At 43.0% G+C, this 22508-nt stretch overlaps 1 protein-coding gene across 2 annotated transcripts in view; it reads left to right on the forward strand.

Moving 5' to 3' along the window:
- Window positions 1–22508, forward strand: part of LOC145347591 (heparan sulfate 2-O-sulfotransferase 1) — a 217590-nt gene that overhangs the window by 38366 nt on the left and 156716 nt on the right. The window lies entirely within an intron of this gene.

Genomic DNA, 22508 nt, shown 5'->3' on the forward strand with positions numbered 1-22508 from the left:
TTCCACTGTAGCCAGGCCTCTCAGTATCCTGTAAGCTTCAATAAGATCCCCCCTCACCCTTCTAAACTCCAATGAGTACATATCCAGAGTCCTCAATACTTCCTCATATGAACTATTCTTGTGAACCTCCTCTGGACCCTTTCCAAGGCCAGCACACCTTTTCTTCGTTACCCACAAGTTATCATCCTTCGTTAACCACAAATTATTCACCCTTCTCGTAGAGTTTGTGTTTCTTAATGGAATATGTCTTTTAACAAAATACTTTACAACTCTACTGCTGCTTATCTACCGTCTCACATTTTCACAGAACATAGAACACTACAGCACAAACAGGCCCTTCGGCCCACGAGTTGCGCCGATCACATCAACACCTATCTATAACCCCCAATCCCATAAAACCCCATATACTCATCCAGAAGTCTTTTAAAAGACCCCAGCGAGTTCGCCTCCACCACCACTGATGGCAGCCGATTCCACTCACTCACCACCCTCTGAGTGAAAAACTTACCCCTAACATCACTTCTGTACTTTCCTTCATTTATTTCCCAGTCTAGTTTAAGTTTAAGACAGGAGTTTCAGTCTCTTATTTCTCGCCCTCAATTCATTACTATTTCCTAGATTGAGATCATTAATCCTGCTTCCTCATATGTTAATAAGTGTAAAATAAATGATTCCCTGGTTGGTTCCGAAATCCTGGAATTGGAGGAAGTGTGCTAGCGTGGGTTGAAAACTAGCTGTGACATAGAAAACAGAGAGTTGGAATAAATAGGTCCATTTCTGAATGGAAGGATGTAACTAGTGGAGTGTCACAGTGATTAGTTCTTGGTTCGCGATTGTTGCGTGGTTACATTAATGACCGGGGGAAGGAACAGAATTTAAGATTACCAAGTTTGCCAAGGATACGAAGATAGGTGGAAGGATGTGTTGTGATGAGGATATTGTGACTCTGCAATGGGATTTAGATAGGTTGGGTGACTGGGCGAAAACCTGGAAAATGGACTTTAATGTGGGAAAGTGTGTTGTTGTGCAGTTGGGTAGTTGGAGTCAAAAGACATTATTATCTAAATGGAGAGTAACTGCAGGTGAGTGAAGCATTGATCTTTGTGTTCTTGTGCATGAATTACAAAATGCTAGCAGGCAGTCCAACAACTGGTTAAGATGGCAAACAGCATTTTGGCCTTCACTGCAAAGGAGTTTAAAAATAGTGGTGTTTTGTTGCAATTGTACAGGTGAAGCCTGACCTGGGATATTGCATACAGTATTGGTCCACTTTCCTAAAAAAAGATATAGTAATATTGGAGTCAGTCCAAGGGAGATTCACCAGTCTAATCCTGGGATGAGAGGATTGTACTATCAAGAGAGACTAAATAGTCTGGATCTGTATTCCTTGTAGTTTAGAAGAGTGAGGGCTGACCTTGTTCAAACATAAGATCCTGAAGGGCTTGACAGGGTAGATGATGAGATATTTTGACTAGTGGGAGAATCTTGAACAATGGGATGTCACCACAAGGGGCTTGTCATTTAAGACTGAATTTTGCAGTGGGTGGTGAGTCTCTGGAATTCTTTGCCCCAAAGACTAGTAGAGGCTGGATCATTAGAAGTATTAAAGTGGAGGTGGATAAATATTTGATAGATCAAGGAATAAAGGGCCATGGGGAGATGGCACAAAATAAGAGTTGAGGGCGGTATAGATGAACCATGATTGTACTGAATAGTGGGACAAGTTTGAAGGGCTTCGTGGCTTGCTCCTGCTTCTGTTTGGACTGGGGGAGTGCGTTGGAAGGTAGGTCTGCTGAGGAGCAGTGGAGGATCTTTAAGGAGATCTTTCTTGGTGCTCAGCAGAAATTTATTCCGATGGTTAAAAAGGACAGTAGGAAGAGAGGTAATAAGCCGTGGATAACGAAGGAGGTGAAGGAAAGTGTTAAATTAAAAGCGGAGGAATTTAGAGTAGCTAAGAGCAGTGGGCGAGAAGAGGATTGGGAGAGGTTTAAATGTCAACAAAGATTGACAAAAGTTGATAAAGGAGGGTAGGAGAAGCTACGAGGCTGGGCTAGCACTTAATATAAAAAAGGATAGCAAGAGTTTTTATAAATAAAAAGGAAGAGGCTGGCTAGGGTGAACGTTGGTCCTTTAGAGGATGAGAAAGGGGAGCTAGTGGTAGGGGATGGGGATATGGCTAAGGTCTTGAATAACTTTTTTGTTTCTGTCTTCACGGAGGAGGACGTGAATAATTTGCCGGGTGTTAGCGATGGAAAGGTGGTAGGAATGGAGGGTCTTAATGACATTACTGTTACTAGAGAGGTGGTGCTCGACAGACTGGAGGGGCTGATTGTGGACAAGTCCCCAGGACCGGATGGAATGCATCCGAGGGTTCTGAAAGAAATGGCGGAGGTGATAGTGGATGCCTTGGTGGTTATTTTCCAGACGTCGCTGGATTCTGGGGAAGTGCCGGAAGATTGGAAAACGGCTAATGTTACGCCGTTGTTTAAGAAGGGTGCCAGGCAAAAGGCGGGGAATTATAGGCCGGTTAGTTTAACGTCTGTGGTAGGTAAAATGTTAGAATCCGTCATTAAGGAGGAAATTGCGAGGCATCTTGAAGGGAATTGCTTGATAGGGCGGACGCAACACGGTTTCATTAAAGGGAAGTCGTGTCTGACAAATTTACTGGAGTTCTATGAGGATGTGTCTAGGGCAGTGGATAGAGGAGAGCCGGTGGATGTGGTCTTTCTGGATTTTCAGAAGGCGTTTGACAAGGTACCTCACAAGAGGTTATTGCAGAAGGTCAGGGGACATGGAGTTGGGGGTAGGGTGTTAGCGTGGATAGAGGATTGGTTGTCAAATAGGAGGCAGAGAGTGGGGGTCAATGGGTGCTATTCGGATTGGCGGTTGGTGACTAGTGGGGTGCCCCAGGGGTCGGTGCTGGGGCCTCAGCTATTTACCATTTATATAGATGATCTGGAGGAGGGAACCGAGTGCAGGGTGTCGAAATTTGCTGATGACACCAAGATTGAGGGAAAGGCAAATTGTGTGGAGGGTGTGGAGAGTCTGCAGAAGGATCTAGATAGGCTGGGTGAATGGGCCAGGAAATGGCAAATGGAATTTAATGTTGGCAAGTGTGAGGTGGTCCACTTTGGTAGGAAGAATGGTAGGAAGGACTATTACTTACGTGGCGAAAAACTGCAGCAGGCAACGGTGCAGAGGGACCTCGGGGTCCTTGTGCATGAGTCGCAAAAACCCAGCTTGCAGGTGCAGCAGGTGGTCAGGAAGGTGAATGGGATGCTGGCCTTCATAGCGAGGGGGATTGAATATAAAAGCAGGGAGGTCTTGCTGCAGCTGTATAGGGCATTGGTGAGGCCGCAGCTGGAGTACTGTGTGCAGTTTTGGGCGCTGCACCTGCGCAAGGATATTTTGGCCCTGGAGGGAGTGCAGAGGAGGTTTACTAGGCTGATACCGGAGTTGAGGGGATTGAGCTATGAGGAGAGGCTGAATAAACTAGGCTTGTACTCGTTAGAGTTTAGAAGAATGAGGGGAGATCTCATTGAGACGTATAAGATGATGAATGGGATGGATAGGATAGAGGTGGAGAGACTCTTCCCGCTCAAAAAAGACAGTAGGACTAGGGGGCACAGCCTCAAGATAAAGGGGAGGTGGTTTAGAACGGAGTTGAGGAGGAACTTCTTCACTCAAAGGGTGGTGAATCTCTGGAATTCTCTGCCCGTTGAAGTGGTGGAGGCTGCCTCGCTAAATATTTTTAAGAAGCGGGTTGATGGGTTTTTGATAAGAGAGGGGATTAAGGGTTATGGGGAGAGGGCGGGAAAGTGGAACTGAGCCACAGCAGATCAGCCATGATCTTATTGAATGGCGGGGCAGGCTCGAAGGGCTGGATGGCCTACTCCTGCTCCTATTTCTTATGTTCTTATGTTCTTATATTTCATGTATTCTTGTGCATACAGTTGATGAACATGCCCTCAACCCAACCTTTGCAGATTTGGTTTGTTATGAGAGGTAGTTACATATCTAGTTCTAAATACTTTCTATTCCTATACCGTAAAGTATGTGGTCTTTATTTATAAGACAATAAAAGGTCAAGTGTAAGAAAATGCCTTTTGTCCCATCAAATACAATCTGTGTGATGAATTCAGTGTAGTATTGAACTCTGTGTCTGAAACTCTGTGTCACTTGCCATGTAGCCTTATCCGATGACTCATTCAGGATGTTGTTTTCCTGTGGTCGGTTTTCAGTCATTTAAATTTGTTGTTTCTTGTCCTTTTCACAGTGAAGTAACATTCTGGGCCACTTTTTATCTTATCAGTTTAACACTCCTAACTACCATCACTTTAGATGTATAATCACTTTTAAGTTAGGGTTGCTTTTCACTTAGTGCTCATCGATGCATGCATGTCCATTTTGAATTTTTTAAAGCAAAATAAGTCATTGTCTTTATTAGCAGTTAGATGATATGTTGCACAACAATTAAAATTCTGCTGTTGGGTGAATTAATTTAATAAATTACAACAGGAGTGGATGGATCAGGGCCATGTACAATAATATCAGCGTTGTCTTAATCTGAAATTGAACACAGCATGTTGCTTGTCGTTACAATGCACAGTTAGCACATTAGACAATTGCAAATTCATGCAGATTGAAACCAGTAAATTGAAACATTCTTCATTACTACTAAAGCTTACATTGCACCAGCAGTATAGCAACAGCCTTGTGCTGTAACATCAAAACCAACCATGGTCACCTGCAACATTGACTTCAGAAGAATCTTTTGGCTAGTGGATTATCATAAAAACTTGAATGGGTCACTAATTTCCTGAGGAAAAATGTTCTCACCAACATGTAGATATTTTGTCCAAATTATTCTGTAGCTTCTGACCATTTCCTTAAATTCCACTGTCCTCCTTAATTTGGTGTTGGAGATGCCATTTTTCATTTGTTCATCATCTCCTCACCCTTTTCCTGCTCCTAAACAGTGTGGTGAATTTCTACTTGCCACTCTGACTACATATGTCCAGTAGAAACATTCAGACATAGAAAATCGGAGCAGGAGCAGGCCGTTTGGCCCTTTTGAGGCTGATCATCTAACTAATAGCCTGATTCCATCTCTCCCACCCCCATATTTTTTGATCGCTTTCACCCTAAGAGCTATATCTAACTTCTTGGAAAAACTGTGAGTTGCTTGAGTCTGCTCAAAAGAATTCTGGACAACTGGTGTTTTGGAATATAGACTTCTGGTTGCAAGTTTAGTCTACACTTGCTGCCTCCTTTTTCAGGCGCACATTAAAACACGCTATACAAGTGGCCTGAATAAAACCTTTCAAATCTGCCTTTTAACTTCTCTTAAATTCTAACCAATAATTAGAAATTTTTAGAAATACTATTGGTTTGGCTAAATCTGATGTATTTTAGAAATATTGCTTGTTTTCATGTTTAAACTGAACGATCGATATTTAGCTAGCAGAATTACAGCACTAGGCAAAAATACCAAGTTAACGTAGAAACATGGAAAATCGGAGCAGGAGTCGGCCATTCTGCCCTTCAAGCTTGTTGCGCCATTCAGTGTGGTTGTACCTGATTCTCTATCACAACACCATGCTCCTCGACCCATTCAGAATCTGAAAATCTAGCTACTTCTGAGCTATGTTCAGCGTCTTGGATGCCACAACCTTTTATGTAGAGAATTCCACAGATTCAGCACCCTCTTGAGTGAAGAAGTTCCCCTCATCCTTGTTCTAAATGGCCTACCCCATATCCTGAGACTGTGACCTCTTGTTCTAGACCCCTCCTCCCAGCCAAAGGAAATAACATCCTTGCATCCAGTCTGTCCAGCCCTGTCAGAATTATGCATGTTTCAATTAGACCCCACTTCATACTTTAAAAATGCAGGGTGAGTCGACCCAATCCCTCTGTTTGACAACCCTACATTCCGGCAACCTTCATTACATTCCTTCCATGACAGATATAACCTTTCTTAGATATGGAGACTAAAACTGCACACGCTGCTCCAGATGTGGTCTCACTGAGGCCCTGTGCAGCTGCAGTAAATCATTCTTGCTCCTGTATTCAAAACCTTTTGCTGTGAAGGCCAACATATCATTTGTCTTCCTAACTATTTGCTGTACCTGCATGCTTGCTTTCAGTGACTGATGTATTAGAACATTCAGGTCTCTTTGTACGTCAATTTTTCCCAATATATCACTATTTAAATAATACTCTGCCATTCTGTTTCTGTTTCTTCGTCTGAGGTGCATAACTTCACATTGTTTTACACTGCCATATTTGCATACTCATTCAACTTGCCTAAATCACCTTGAAGCCTCTTAACATCCTCTTCACCACTCATTTCCACTACTTTGCAAACATTACTTTTAGCTCCCTCATCCAAATTTTTGATGTATGTTGTGAAAACTAGAGCCTAAACACACATTCCTTTTGGGACCTCAATAGTCACAGCCTGTCACTTGAAAAAGATGCATCTGTTTGCTTATTGCTAACCAATTCTCAATCCATGCCAATAAAGTAACCCCAATCCCAAAAATTTTAATTTTGCACACTATCTAACATGGGACATTATTAAAAGCTTTCTGAAAAGACAAACATACCACATCCACTGGCTCACCCTTTATCTATTCTGCTAGTTACATCCTCCAAAATTTTCACTAAGTTTGTCGAACATGATATCCTTTTCATAAACCCATGTTGACTTTGCTTAATCCCAGACTCTGTGACTTTGGCCTTCCAGTATGAAATTCAATGGAGCTATTAAGGTATATAAAAGTTGATTCTGCAGTTGTGAAATTGTTATTCCTATTTGTTGACCTTGTATTGTGTATATAGACATTTTAGTAACAGAAGTCTTTCTGGAAAGCATTTTGATTTGATTAATTTGCTTATTGGTCTGTTTCTTATTTAGAATTGGTTATTTTTGTTGGGTTTTGGTTGGTGATTTCTTATTGAGTTTTTTTAAACCTGTTTTTGTGGTTGATTCAAAGATTTCCTACCTCTTCCATTTTCGATCTTTTGTTTTTAAACGAATGAACAAAATGCAATGGTAGGAAATATCATAGGATCATAGAATCCCTACAGTGCAGAAGGAGGTCATTTGGCCCATTGAGTCTGCACCGACCACAATCCCACCCAGGCCCTATCCCTGTAACCTCATGCATTTACCCTAGGTAGCCCCCCCCCCCTTGAAACTAAGGGCAATTTAGCTTCTAATCCACCTGACCCATACATCTTTGGTACAATAAACAGAGTACATCCTACACTGAAGAATTTTAATATATTTTTGTACATGTTTGATCATAGTCTTGAACACAGTAGCTGATTTGCATTGTGGTCTAATGGCAACACAAACTACAGTTACTCATTAAAGCGGAATGCACTATAGTTATTATAAATTGTACTTGTTGACGACAAGCAGATCACTCTGCACCTCAAAAAGGTTTAGCCAGTGTGATTGTTGGACCCAAACAACTCCTGATATTATTTCTCACAGCTATTAACTTTCCGCTCCCATCGGTTGATCACTTCTGCAGTGGGATTAGAGTGTTACATATTATAAATTCTTGCAGTTCAAGATTGTAGGTTTGCTTTTTTATATACATAAAAGCTGCTTTGCTGAGCTACAAGCCTGAAATTCAATCTCTGTTCTCCTGGCATTCTTAAATTGTTCTGCGCTCAGTTTGACCTCATCGGAGCACTCTGATTGAATTACAGCTATGTAACACACTCTACAGTATCCGTTTCCAAATGTTGATTGAAACTGGAGATGATGCCAATATACTTTACAGCACAAAGTAGACTATTACAGTAGGCAATTGAAGGAGAAAATATTTAGGGGTGGGGTGGAGGGATTGTACAAGAGATTATTGCTTCCAAAACTTGGAGTTGATTACAGCAAAGAATAGTCAAATAGAGGGTTTACTGTTCTGTAATTTTTATGTAGAGCCTCCTTGCAAACATTAGAGCATCATTTTGTAAGTGATCACATAAAGTGACTCATTTGTACCATAGCATTTCACTCCAAGTAATTATTTATTCCATCCTCCTTTTCAAAAGAATTTTGCAGACCTTGAGAAATATTAGGAGTATATAATCCCACAATTACCCTTGGAAGGCAAATCCCTCCTGCAATTAGTCACAATGGATGAGTTAAGCCACAAACCAAAGCAGTACATATTCCTAGGTTAGCTTAAATTTACTTTCTCCTTCTTCTACCAAATAGTGCTTTGGGACACTGTCTTGAGGCATTTGATAAGGTGCCTCACAAAAGGCTGCTGCAAAAGGTTAGGGTGCACGGAGTTGGGGGTAAAGTGTTAGCGTGGATTGAGGATTGGTTGTCTAATAGAAAGCAGAGAGTTGAAATCGATGGGTGCTATTCTGGTTGGCAATTGGTGACTAGTGGAGTGCTGCAGGGATCGGTGCTGGGGTCTTAACTGTTTACCATTTACATAGACGATCTGCAGGAGGGGGCTGAGTGTAGGGTAACGAAATTTGCTGATGACACGAAGATGAGTGGGAAAGCAAATTGCGTGGAAGGCGCAGAAAGTCTGCAGAGATCTGGATAGGCTGAGTGAGTGAGTGAACAAGGACCTGGCAGATGGAGCATAACGTTAGCAAGTGTGAGGTTATCCACTTTGATAGAAATAATAATAGGAGGGATGATCATTTGAAGGGTGAAAAGCTGCAGCATGCTATGGTGCAGAGGGACCTGGGGGTCCTTGTGCACGAATCGCAAAAACCCAGTCTGCAGGTGTAGCAAGTGATCAAGAAGGCGAATGGAATGTTGGCCTTTATAGCGAGGGGGTAGAATATAAAAGCAGGGAGGTCTTGCTGCAACTGTACAAGGTACTGGCGAGGCCGCAGCTGGAGTACTGTGTGCAGTTTTGGTCGCCACACTTGTGGAAGGATATGTTGGCCTTGGAGGGAGTGTAGAGAAGGTTCACTAGGCTGATACTGGAGATGAGGAGGTAAGCCTATGAAGAGAGATTGAATAGACTGGGTCTGTACTCGTTGGAGTTTAGAAGGATGAGGGGGGATCTTATAGAGACATATAAGATAATGAAGGGGATAGATAGGGTAGAGGTAGAGAGATTCTTCCTGCTTGGAAAGGATAGCAGGACTAGAGGACACAGCTTCAAAATAAGGGCGGGGGGGTGGGGGGGCAGTTTAGATCAGAGTTGAGGAGGAACTTCTTCACTCAAAGGGTGGTGAGTCTCCTGGAATTCTCTGCCCGTTGAAGTGGTGGAGGCTACTTGGCTGAATATATTTAAGTCACGGGTAGATAGGTTTCTGATGGACAAGGGAATTAAGGGTTATGGGGAGAAAGCTGGAAAGTGGAACTGATCCACTTCAGATCGGCTGTGATCTTATTGAATGGCGGGGCAGGCTCGAAGGGCTAGATAGCCTACTCCTGCTCCTATTTCTTATGTTCTTACGTTTAGGAAATTTCAAGCGGTTATTGGATGGGCACATGGAGCACAGTGGAATGATCGGGAGTGGGATAACTTGATCTTGGTTTCAGACAAAGCTTGGCACAACATGGGCCAAAGGGCCTGTACTGTGTTATTTTGTTCTATGTTGTATGTAAGTCTCACATTAGGTTAAAATTCCACAAATTTATTTGGTAGCACAAGCCACAAGCTTTCGGACCACTGGGCAGTGCTCTGAAAGCTTGTGGCTTGTGCTACCTAATAAACCTGTTGGACTTTAACCTGGTGTTGTGAGACATTTTACTGTGCTTACCCCAGTCCAATGCTGGCATCTCCACATCATGCATTCTTTAACACAGTTGACCACGCCATCCTCATGTGTTTCTCGTCGCTCAGTTATCTGTGCTCGTTTAACTTGGACCTCCTTGATACTTACTTGACCTGCCGTTGGTCTGTCTTCAGTTTCCTAGTCCCAAAGTTCTGACATTCCTTCCTTGCACATCTTTGTTCCTTTAAGATGCTCCTTAAAAGCTATCTTTTTGACCAAGGTTTTGATCACCTGACATGATTTTGTTATAGTTCATTTTACCATACTGTGAAGTGCCTTGGGAAGTTATATTACATAAAGGGTGAAATGTACTGATAAATTGCTCTTGTTCTTGCTTCCATGTGGCTTGTTTCTACCCCACTAACATAAAACTGATACTCGTATTTTTGTCATCATTTGCCTTTTAATCCTGACCTGAAAATTTCAATTTACCAAAATGCCTTTCTGCTTGGTTGTAAAAGTGCTGCTTGCCCTTCACTTTAAACTACATTGGCTCTCTATCCTTCAAGAAATGCATTTGAAAATTCTCATCCACAAATCAGCAAGCTTGCCTATAGAACATAGAACATAGAACATTACAGCGCAGAACAGGCCCTTCGGCCCACGATGTTGCGCCGACCAGTTACAAAAACAATGACCCACTAGCCTATACCAATCCCTTTTCGTCCATAAACCTATCCAGAGATCTCTTAAACGCCCCCAAACTAGACGCATTTACAACTGCAGCAGGCAGGGCATTCCAATCCTTCACCACCCGCTGGGTAAAGAACCTACCCCTGACATCCGTCCTGTAGCTACCCCCCCTTAATTTAAAGCCATGCCCCTTCGTGCTAGCTTTCTCCATCCGAGGAAAAAGGCTATCACTATCCACCCTATCTAAACCTCTAATCATCTTATATGTTTCAATAAGATCCCCTCTTAGCCGCCTTCTTTCCAACGAAAACAACCCTAAATCCCTCAGTCTCTCCTCATAGGACCTCCCCACCATACCAGGCACCATCCTAGTAAACCTCCTCTGCACCCTCTCCAACGCCTCCACATCCTTCTTGTAATGCGGGGACCAGAACTGCACACAGTACTCCAAGTGTGGCCGCACTAGAGTAGTGTACAGTTGCAACATTACACTGCGACTCCTAAATTCAATCCCCCTACCAATAAACGCCAAGACACCGTACGCCTTCTTAACAACCTTATCTACTTGATTCCCAACTTTCAGGGATCTATGTACACACACACCTAGATCCCTCTGTTCATCCACACTATTCAAAGTCCTCCCGTTAGCCCTATACTCGACACATCTGTTGCTCCTACCAAAGTGAATTACCTCACACTTCTCCGCATTAAATTCCATCCGCCACCTCTCGGCCCAGCTCTGCAACCTATCTAAGTCTCCCTGCAGACTATGACACCCTTCCTCACAATCTACCACACCTCCAATTTTGGTGTCATCAGCAAATTTACTAATCCACCCAACTATACCCTCATCCAGATCATTAATAAAAATTACAAACAACAGTGGCCCCAAAACAGATCCCTGAGGCACACCACTCGTAACTGTACTCCATGATGAATATTTACCATCCACCACCACCCTCTGTCTCCTATCTGATAGCCAATTCCTGATCCAACTTCCTAGATTACCCACAATCCCATACATCTGCATTTTCTGCAGAAGCCTACCATGGTGAACCTTATCGAACGCCTTACTAAAATCCATGTATACCACGTCAACTGCCTTACCCCCATCCACCTCTTTGGTCACCTTCTCAAAAAACTCAATAAGGTTAGTAAGGCACGACCTACCCGCTACAAAACCATGTTGACTATTTCTAATCAATTCATTACACTCCAAATAACTATAAATCCTATCCCTAATAATTTTTTCTAAAACCTTGCCCACAACAGAAGTAAGACTCACCGGTCTATAATTCCCGGCAAAGTCTCTGTTCCCCTTCTTAAACAATGGGACAACATTCGCTATCCTCCAATCCTCCGGGACTACACCACCTCTCTAGCCTCCCAGAGAATCCTAGGGTAGATCCCATCCGGACCAGGGGACTTATCTATTTTCAGCCCCTCAAGAATTTCCAGCACATCCTCTTTATCAACCGTAATACTGTCTATTTTACACCCCTGCAACCCAATGTCCTCCTCAGCTATATTCATGTCCCCCTGCGTGAACACCGAAGAGAAATATTGGTTCAATACTTCTCCAATCTCCTCCGGTTCCACACACAACTTCCCCCTGCTGTCTGTAACTGGCCCTAATCTTGCCCTGACCAACCTTCTGTTCTTGACATACCTATAGAACACCTTAGGATTCTCCTTAATCCTATCAGCCAAAGTCTTCTCATGTCCTCTTTTAGCCCTTCTCAACTCACTCTTCAACTCCCTCCTAGCCAATCTAAAGCTTTCTAGTGCACTATCTGAGCCCTCCAATCTCATCCTAACATAAGCCTCCTTTTTCTTTTTAACCATCGACTCAACTCTTTTAGTGCACCACGGTTCCCTAGATCTACCAAATCCACCATGCCTGACAGGGACATACCTATCAAGGACTCGCAGTAGCTGCTCCTTGAAAAAACTCCACATTTCAGACGTTCCCAGTCCCTGTAATCCCCTAATCCAATCCATGCTTCCTAATTCACTCCTGATAGCCTCATAATCGCCCTTACCCCAGCTAAAATTGCTGACCCGAGGTTCATGCCTATCTCTTCCCATCACTAAGGTGAACGTAACCGAATTGTGGTCACTATCACCAAAATGCACACCAACTTCCAAGTCTAGCACCTGGTCTGGCTCATTTCCCAGCACCAAATCCAATATAGCCTCACCTCTAGTTGGCCTGTCTACATACTGAGACAAAAAACCTTCCTGCACGCTTTGTACAAACACTGACCCCTCTAGCGAGCTAGAACTATAGCAACTCCAATCAATATTCGTAAAGTTAAAGTCCCCCATAACAATTACCCTATTACTTTCACTCCTAACCAGGATTGTCTCCGCAATCCTTTCCTCAACCTCTCTAGAACTTTTAGGAGGTCTATAAAAGACTCCCAACAGGGTGACCTCTCCTCTCCTATTTCTAATCTCCGCCCATACTACCTCAACTGACAAGTCCTCATCAAACTTTCTCTCCGACACTGTGATACAGTCCTTGACTAGCAATGCTACCCCACCCCCCCTTCTACCTTCTTCTCTACTCCGACTAAAGCATTTGTACCCCGGAACCTGCAACATCCATTCCTGACCCTGCTCTATCCAAGTCTCAGAAATGGCCACAACATCAAAGTCCCAGGTACTGATCCACGCTGCAAGTTCATCCACTTTATTGCGAATACTCCTCGCATTAAAGTACACGCATTTCAAACCCTGCTCCGCCCCACCCCCACTATGCCGTGCCTTGCATTCCCCAACTATGCCCCCCTCACTTTCACCCCCTTTCCTCACTATCCCTCCCCCCCTCCGAATCAGTTTAAACCTTCCTGCATCGCTTTTGCAAATTTACCCCCCAGGATATTGATTCCCCTCTGGTTCAGGTGTAGACCATCCCTCTTATAGAGGTCCCACCTTCCCCAGAATGAGCCCCAATTGCTCAAGTACCTGAACCCCTCCCTCCTGCACCATCCCCTCAGCCACGAGTTCAAACTTTCCCTCTCCCTATTCCTCTCTAATCTATCCCGTGGCACAGGCAAGAGTCCAGATATAACTACTCTTTCTGACTTCGCCTTGAGTTTCCACCCCAACTCCATAAATCTTTGCTTAATATCCCCTTCCCTTAATCTCCCTATGTCATGTGTCCCCACATGAACTATAACTTGGGGTTGATCTCCCTCTCCCCTAAGAGTCCTGAATACTCTGTCCGATACATCCTGGACCCCAGCCCCTGGTAGGCAACACACCAGCCCAGAGTCCCTACCCTTACCTCCAACTCTCCTATCCGTCCCCATAACTGTGGAGTCCCCAATCACGAGGCCCAATCTCTTACCCCTAACCACCTGAGGCTTGCCAATAGGCTCACCCCCAGAGACCTGCTCCCTTTGGCTATCCCCAGTTGATTTCTCCTCAACTGTAGCCTCCAGGACCGAAAACCTATTTTGGAGGGGAACAGCCCCAGGGGATTGTCCCCCCAACTGCTTTTTGCCCCTCTTCCTGGCAGTGACCCAAGACTTATTCCTAGGAGTGACTATCTCCTTATAACTCCTTTCTATGTCCTGCTCCACTTCCCGAATTATACGGAGCTCCTCTAATTCCCCTTCCAGCTCCTTTACACGCTCCTCCAGAAACTGCAATCTAACACACTTCCCACAAGTAAAATCACCTGAAACACTGTGGGAGTCCCTCACTACATACATCCCACAGGAGATGCAGCTTACAGCCTGAACTGCCATCCCTGAATCAATTACCAGCAGAAAAGTAAAAATATATAAAAAAAAACTTCCCTCACACTTATAATTAGGTTAGAGGAGGTGGAAGGGTGGGATTCTCTACCAGTGTAGAGAATCGGGAATCCTCTCTGCACTAATTTATAGTGTTAGGGGCCTATAATCACCACCACCCTGATTCAGCATTCAAAGTTCCTCCAGTGCAGGCTCCCTTTTTATTCTGTTCTGTCATTAGTTCCAGAACTTTCAACTATCAGTTCACTCTGAACTCTTTTTACTTGACTATTTTATTGTGCCTCTTGCTCTGTCCTGTAACTGCCTTTTCAAAACTTACATATTCAATCACACTGCGTCATTTTCTAACTCCCCAAATGCTTAGTGTTTAGCTTGCTGTTCTTTGAAGTGACTACTTGGGTTATTTTTCAAAGTTCAAGAATCTGAGTTTGTTATGTGCATAAGACATGGAATTCTGTCCTACTATTGTGCTTGAATGCCTTGTTGAATCTGTTGGCAGTTTTTGCTGTTAGTGCAGTTATTTTCTATATTTATTGTGCCATATCATATGACTGCTACTGCTTTCAGTTCCAGTAGCAGATGTTGTCACTGTTGAAGAAACCCTGGAGTAAAGCTTGCACAGTCGGAGACGTATGATGAGGCCAAGGTGCTGCATTCCTTAAGAAGTTTAGAAGCTACAACAGAAAATTAACTGCAGCAAATTTCAGATGTAAACAGGACTCTGCTTTATTGAAACAAAACTTAAAAAGCTATATGCAGACCTGTGGACTGCTGCATTCCATTATCAATTCTTCCAAGAAGTGTTTTTGTTCACTTTGTAATCCATGTTAAAATGAAAAAATCATTGCTGAATACTTGAGCAGCCAAATAGCAAAACACCACACAATTTCATATTTAAACTAATAATTTTGTGTAGACATTGACTGGAATGAGCAAAAATATTTTAAGTCTAATTGGAAGTACAAAATGGTTGATGCTAGATCTCAACTTTATTCCATTGGCTATGAATGAAATATTGCAATCATGGTGTACAATGTAACCATTTTATTTATAACCTCGCTGGAGTCATTAGTCAGGCTCTTCAGTGTGCAGTGTGACATTTGTGGGTGCAATTTACATACTTTTCCAGTCATGATCTTTCGGAATAAAGAATGGGAATTGATTTTTCTTCTTCAGAATCAGTTTTCATTGATTCACCATCCCCTCCCCCAAATTGAGGAATTATTAATGGAAATTGGTAAAGCTGATTTTAACAATATGTAACTATGGATGTGATTGAATCAGGTATGTTAGCTATGGATGTGATGGAGTGAGGTACGTTGGTGGATAACTGAAGTCAGTTTTCTTCAATGTGTTTCTTCGGTAATGCACGTTAACCTCTCCAGTCCAGAATGCTTGGGACCAACTCCCTTCTGGCTTTCGGAATTTTCTGGGTTATAGAATGATGTCTGATCGTAAGTGTATGAATTAGATAATACTGTAGATATGGCATTCACCTGAAGCTTAAAACAGTGATAAAATGTTATAAAGCAATGATTAAAATTGTTTCATTCATCCAAATGCTGAACTTGCCATATTTCTGCTGCCAAAGTTGCTTAGGATTGCTCAAAAAATTCTGGAAAGCTTATCTTTTCAAACAATGGATCTTTAAAAATTTTTTCAAGGGATGTAGGCATCTTTGGCAAGTGCAGCATTTGTTGCCCATTTCCTGAATCACTTTCAGAGGGCAGATATGAGTCAACCACATTGTGGGTTTGGAGTCACACGTAGGCCACACTGGTAAGGATTGCAGGTTTCTTTTCTGATAGGACATTTTTGAACCAGCTGGTCACCTTTACTGAGACCAGTCTCTCAACACCAGGTTAAAGTCCAGCAGGTTTGTTTGGCAGCATGAGCTTTTGGAGCGTTGCCCCTTCATCAGGTGAGCACTTATCTGATGAAGGGGCAACACGCCAAAAGCTCATGCTATCAAATAAACTTGTTGGACTTGACCTTGTGAGACGACTTACTGTGCCTACCCCAGTCCAACACCGGCAACCCGACATTACTGAGACTAGCTTTCAATTCTAGGTTTTATTTTTAGATTCCGCCAGTTGTCATGGTGGAATTCAATCCTGTGTCCTAAAGGCATTAATCTGGGTGGCTAGTCCAGTGATATTACCACCATGCCACCATCACCTCCAAATTTCTGGACTGTAGAGGTTACAGCGTATTTGACTCCATGTATCCCCTATACCCTTCCTGAGTAACCAAACTATATTGTATGTGATTATGCTGCTGAAAAGTGTGTTTGTACTTTGTGATTGATCACCTGCTCAATGTTATACTCCAAAATCTTAGCTTGACTACAGATTTCTTTTTTTGCTCTGCAATTATTCATAAGTTATCAATTGTTACTGATGAACATTTGCCCTGTGACTATGTACATGGACGCAGACAAATATTAGCTAAATGGCCTGTTGGTGTATTCTCCTTAAACAGTTCCTCTGAGTCGAGGATGCTTGCTTCCTTAGTAAAAATGTGTTCTCACTCAATGAAGGAGTCCACTGTGAAGCGCTGTCTGTGTGGAGTCTGCACATTCTCCCTGTAGATTTCCTCTGGGTGCTCCCATTTCCTCCCACAGTCTGAAAGATGTGCTGGTTAGTTGCATTGACCATGCTTAAATTCTCCCTCAGTGTAGCTGAACAGATGTCAGAGTGTGGCAGCTAGGGGACTTTCACAGTAACTTCATTGCAGTGTTAATGCAAGTCTACTTGTGATGTTAATAAATAAAGTTAAACTTTACCCCACCTGTGACAAGACACAGTAATCAATGGTTGGATGGAGGAATGGTTGGAGGAATGCACCAAAGCATGGGAAATAGCTGAGTTGCATAGATTAGAGGAATTAGAGGGTAAAATATGTAGAGGTATGGAGGTAAGGCCTGGGTGCGATTGAGGTCGGTGCAGATGGGCCAGATGGCCTCTTTCTGCACTGTAGGGTTTCTATGAGTGGAGTGCTTGGGTTGCCATGTAATCTGTTTGTAGTTGTTGCTTGGCTTCAGCTGATTCTCGGCAATGCAACTTGAGCCATTTAACTCTTTTCCACATGTTTTTCCTCCACCTGGAGCGGTTGTGGGCCAGGGACTCTCAGGTGTCAGTGGAGATGGTGCACTTTTTCAATGAGGCTTTGAGTGTGTCCTGGCAGCATTTCTTCTGCACCCCTGGGACTCGTTTGCCACATCTAGGCTCTTGAGTAGAGTGCTTGATTGAGAAGTCTTGTGTCAGGCATGCGGGCCCTGTTGCCTGACCAGCACAGCTGATGGAGCGTGGTCAATGCTTCGATGCTGGGGGATGTCAGCATGAGAAAGAACACTGACGATGATGCACCTGTCCTACCAATGGATTTGCAGGATCTTGCAGAAACAATGCTGGTGATACACCTCCAGGGTTTTGAAGTGCCTGCTGTACACCATTTTATTTTTATCTTTTCTACTCCTTGATCATCACAATTAGTTGCTCCAACACAACCTGCATTTTCTCTGTGCTTCTCTGGCATTATGTTTTGTTGTTTTGACTCAAAATGACAAATTGGTGCCAAGAGCAAAAATAATGAATGCACCAAAGCATGGGAAATACCTGGAAAAAAATTGCGTATTCTTAAACAATCAGTCATGAAAATCACCAATTGCAAATTAATCAAATAGCTTACAGAATTTTTGAAAATGTTTTTGACCATAGTTATGAGCGTATATTAACATAAGTATGAGGTAATGCATTTTGGAAGCTCTAATACAGATCGGAAATATACAGTAAATGGCAGAACCGTTAAAAGTATTGATAGGCAAAGGCATCTGGGTGTACAGTTCACTGAAAGTGGCAACACAGGTGGAGAAGGTAGTCAAGAAGGCATACAGCATGCTTGTCTTCATCAGCCAGGGCATTGAGTTTAAAAATTGGCAAGCCATGCTACAGCTTTATAAAACCTTAATTAGGCCACACTTGAGTGTGTTCAATTCTGGTTGCCACACTACCAGAAGGATGTGGAGGCTTTGGAGAGAGTACAGAAAAGATTTACCAAGGTCTTGCCTGGTATGGGAAGGCATTAGCTATGAGGAGAGGTTGGAGAAACTTGGTTTGTTCTCACTGGAACGATGGAGGCTGAGAGGCAACCTGATAGAATCTGCAAGTTCACTCGGGCAGCATGGTCAATGCAGACTTGGAGGGCCAAAGGGCCTCTTCCTGTGCCATAATTTTCTTTGTCCTTTGTTCTTTGTTCTGAAAGTTCATAATTTATATTGTTAGACTGAGCGGTCTTCAAAAGCCCAAAAGTTTAGTTGATATTTTTGGTCGAATCTCGCTAGCTGAAGGGGATTACCAACAGCACCTGCTGTTCCCAATGTATGAATCAGATTATATGCGTGTAGTCCGAAAAAATTCTTCTGCTGCAGCTAAATTTGAGTTGTTTATCCAAGTCATTTGGAAACTGACTAGTGAAATATATTTGAGATTTTTCTTTGTTTCAAGTTTCACATTACAAGTTCTTAATTTGTTTTCAAGAGCAAGTTTTTTTGGAGTACCTGCTAATGGCATATTCAATCTCTTTGGAGTACAGTGGAAATGCATGAGGCAATTATATACTTTGCGCAATTAATAAGTCCTGAATTTGACCTACATTCTATGCCTGAGGCAAATGAGACCACTAGGGTTCAGATCTCATTGCAGCCACAGTCCAAATATGAACCAAAGAGCTGAACTTCAGAGGTGAGGGGAGAGTGACTGCATGTGATCATAAGGATTGTAAAAGTTACATAAAGGGGGACCGTCCCATTGTTCGGGGGCCTTTGCTAACTGACTCCCAGCACTGAATGGAAGTTGGGTAGCAAAGGCTTGCCAGCTTACATATGTAAGAAGAATAACGAACCTTTGGATCGGACAGCGGTTGGTGTTTGCCTTTGTATCAAGGATGGAAGAGTCTGAGAAAACGAACACAACAATTGGTGCTGCAGAGCAGGGTTCCAACATATACAGAAGTTCTCCAAGGTGGACCGAATAAGCGATCGTCTGGATGTCAGTAATGTGAAATGGACGGGCCCGCAAGGTAAGATTAACTTTGGTGTCTCTCACTGAACTAATACCTAGTCGACCCCTCGACCCCTGAGGCCCTGTATTGTAGGAACCCGGAGACAGCTTACGTCCTTGAACACTAACTAGTCCTACACCAGGAGGTTCGAGTTCCCCGGATGCCCTGGTGGTTATAGTCCCCAAGTTTATTTGTTAAGACACCGGGTGGTTAGAGTCCCCCGAATGGCCTCGTGGTTAGAGTTCCCAAGTTTATTCAGTAAGAAAGTGGAGAGTTCGCGTCCCCCACATGTATCTGGAAGTTAGAGTCCACAGGGTTTTGGTATATTAAATCCAGGAGGTTTGAATCCCTAGATCGGTAGAATTTGAGGTTCGAGTCCTCTGAGACAGAGTAATGGGTGGGAATTACTGGGGAAATATTATAAATTAATCGGCAAGATGAAAAATTGATTAGAGAAAATCTAAGATTGAGCTAATAATTTGAGTAGTTTTTGTGTTTGTGTGGTCTGGTTGCTTGTCGAATGTAGGTGGTTGTTGTTGCACTAGATTGAGAGCAGGAGTTGTTAAAGCCTATTTGTTCTTGTGAAGTATTTATTAAATTGTTTTCAGGAAAAAAAAGGGTGGGAATTGAAGTTGGAGATGTGACTACTTGTGTCGTTCAAAAGGAAATCTCAAATGCACACCCTTCGACCAGTTAAGAGGGGAAATCCCCGTGTGAAGGTCAAGACCCTGAAGTGGGTGTAGGGACAATAGGACGCTGAAGATCCTGAAGCACAAGTGGTCAAAATCTCTTAACAATGGGTCAAACTTTGGATAAGTCAGGGGATGGGACCCATTTTATCTAATATGTCGTGAAAACCCAAAGGACGAGGAGCGACTCAGATGCTTGTCAGGGTGTTTTAAACAAAAAACTAGGCAAGAATTGGCCATTAGGGGGAACTTGGGATTTGAATGAGTATTAAAGCAGAGGAGGCTATTTGGAAACATAACGTGGAAAGTAAATGGAATGTTTTAATATTTCTATGGAGAAAGAAAGCCAATGAATTAACCAAGAAATCAAAGCTGGCTAGCTGGGAGGATAACGTAGGTAGGAGAGCGATCAGTGAATGTGATGATGAAGGGAAACCCAAAACTTGGGAAATGCTGAAGTGGGAATGTGAGAAGTATGAGAAGGACAAAAGAGAGAGAGCAGAACAAGAGAGGTTGGAAAGGGAGATACAAAACCAAGAAAAAGGACATGGGTTTAAGATGCTGGGGAGCAAGTACAGAGATGTTAGGGGTAAGTTTTTCACTCAGGTGGTGTGTGAGTGGAATTGGCTGCTGTCGGTGGTGGTAGAGGCGAACTCGCTGGGGTCTTTTAAAAGACTTCTGGATGAGTACATGGGATTTAATGGGATTGGGAGTTACAGATAGCTCTATGGCCTGGTAAGTATGGATATGATCGGCACAACTTGTAGTGTTCTATGTTCTAAAAAGGGCTAGATGAACAGGCCAAACAAAGGAAAGATAAAAAACCAGAGGCACCTCCTGACACATCTGGCATACCATTATTGTTCCAAAGTACTGACGTTTTTCTTCTGCTCCACTGTTAATCCTGCCGCTTTCCTGACTGCTTCCACCGATGAACTCCCACAGCCCCCTCATGATTGTTTACTTCGGAACTGCTTTTTGACCTTGCCTCATACAGACCTCACTGACTCTCCCTTGCCCTGAATAGCAGGTTAGCAGTAAAGATTCTCATTCTAATCAGTATTCTGTAAACTGTGTGCCTTTTATATGCTCTATTTGAGACCAGAACACTCCACTCACCTGACGAAGGGGCAAACCCCGAAAGCTTGTGGGCTTACTATCAAATAAACTAGTTGGACTTTAACCTGGTGTGGAGAGACTTCTTACTGTGCCTTCCTTACCCTCTCCAGACCTTACCTTGTATATTGATGGCAGTTCCTCCCTCACCCCCTCTGGGAGACCCATTTCTTGCTATTCAGTTGTAAATGATACTACCACCCTGGAGATGGCTGCATTTGACCCTTCAGTCTCCGTGCAAAAGGCAGTATGTACTCTTTGCCCTTACCCGCGTCTGTATCCTAGCCGCTGGAAAATCTGCAAAAATGTACACTGATTCCCGTTATGCTTTCGGCATCTCATGATTTTGGCCAACTGTGGGCCCAAAGGGGGTTCCTCACGTCCTCCGGAAGCCCCATCTGGTGGAAACACACACACACACCACACTGCACATACGCGCGCATACACACACGCACTCTAAAGTTAAGAAGCCCACCAACACAATGCCTCTTCTTTCTCAGAAGACGAAGGAAATTTGGCATGTCAACAATGATTGATTCTCATCAGCTTTTATGGATGCGCCATAGAAAGCATTCTTTCTGGTTATAACACAGTTTGGTATGGTTCCTGCACTGCCCAAGACTGCAAGAAACTATAAATGGTTTTGAATTTAGCCTAATCCATCACACAAACCAGCCTCCCATCCATTGACTCTGTCTACACTTCCTGTTGCCTCGGCAAAGCAGTCGGCATAATTAAGGACGTTTCCGGATATTCTCTTTTCCACCTTCTTCTGTCAGGAAAAAGATACACAAGTCTGAGGTCACGTACTAACCGACTCAAGGAAAGCTTCTTCCCTGCTGCTGTCAGATTTTTGAGTGGACTTACCTTGCATTAAGTTGATCTTTCTCTACACCCTAGCTATGACTATAACACTACATTCTGCACTCTCTACTTTTCTTCTCTATGAACAGTATGCTTTGTATAGTGTGCAAGAAACAATACTTTTCACTGTATGCTAATAAATGTGACACTAAATCAAATCAAAATATCTGTCAAGATGTGAAAGAATTGTAAAATCTGCTAGAGGAAAGAAAAACTGGTCCCTTTAAAAGTTGGTTTTGTGTTAAATGCTGGGACGTTTCAAATGCAGACGAACAGGGAACACAGATTGTAACATCTGTTGCCGAGACCAAAACATCAAGGCTGCCTTGATAACAAGCTTTGCAGGTTTTTGCATTCTGACAATCTGTCCGTTTAAAGAGGAGATTCGGCTACAAGGAACCTATCAAATTTGAATTTGCTGTTACTGTCAGCATCAAACTAATCCTGATGTAGTTATAAAAAGAGGAACTCAACTGGCAGTTCAGTTGAGAGCCAGCCAGAGCAGAAGGCCAACATTACAGCAGCTCTCCACTCTGAGAAGAATTCTCTGAAGAGAACTTTCCATCTATCTAACAAAAAGATATTAAATCAGAAAGACCTTTACAATCAG

This window comes from Carcharhinus amblyrhynchos, chromosome 9 (genome assembly GCF_965287045.1).
Source record: "Carcharhinus amblyrhynchos chromosome 9, sCarAmb.v2.hapA, whole genome shotgun sequence".
NCBI lineage: Eukaryota > Metazoa > Chordata > Chondrichthyes > Carcharhiniformes > Carcharhinidae > Carcharhinus > Carcharhinus amblyrhynchos.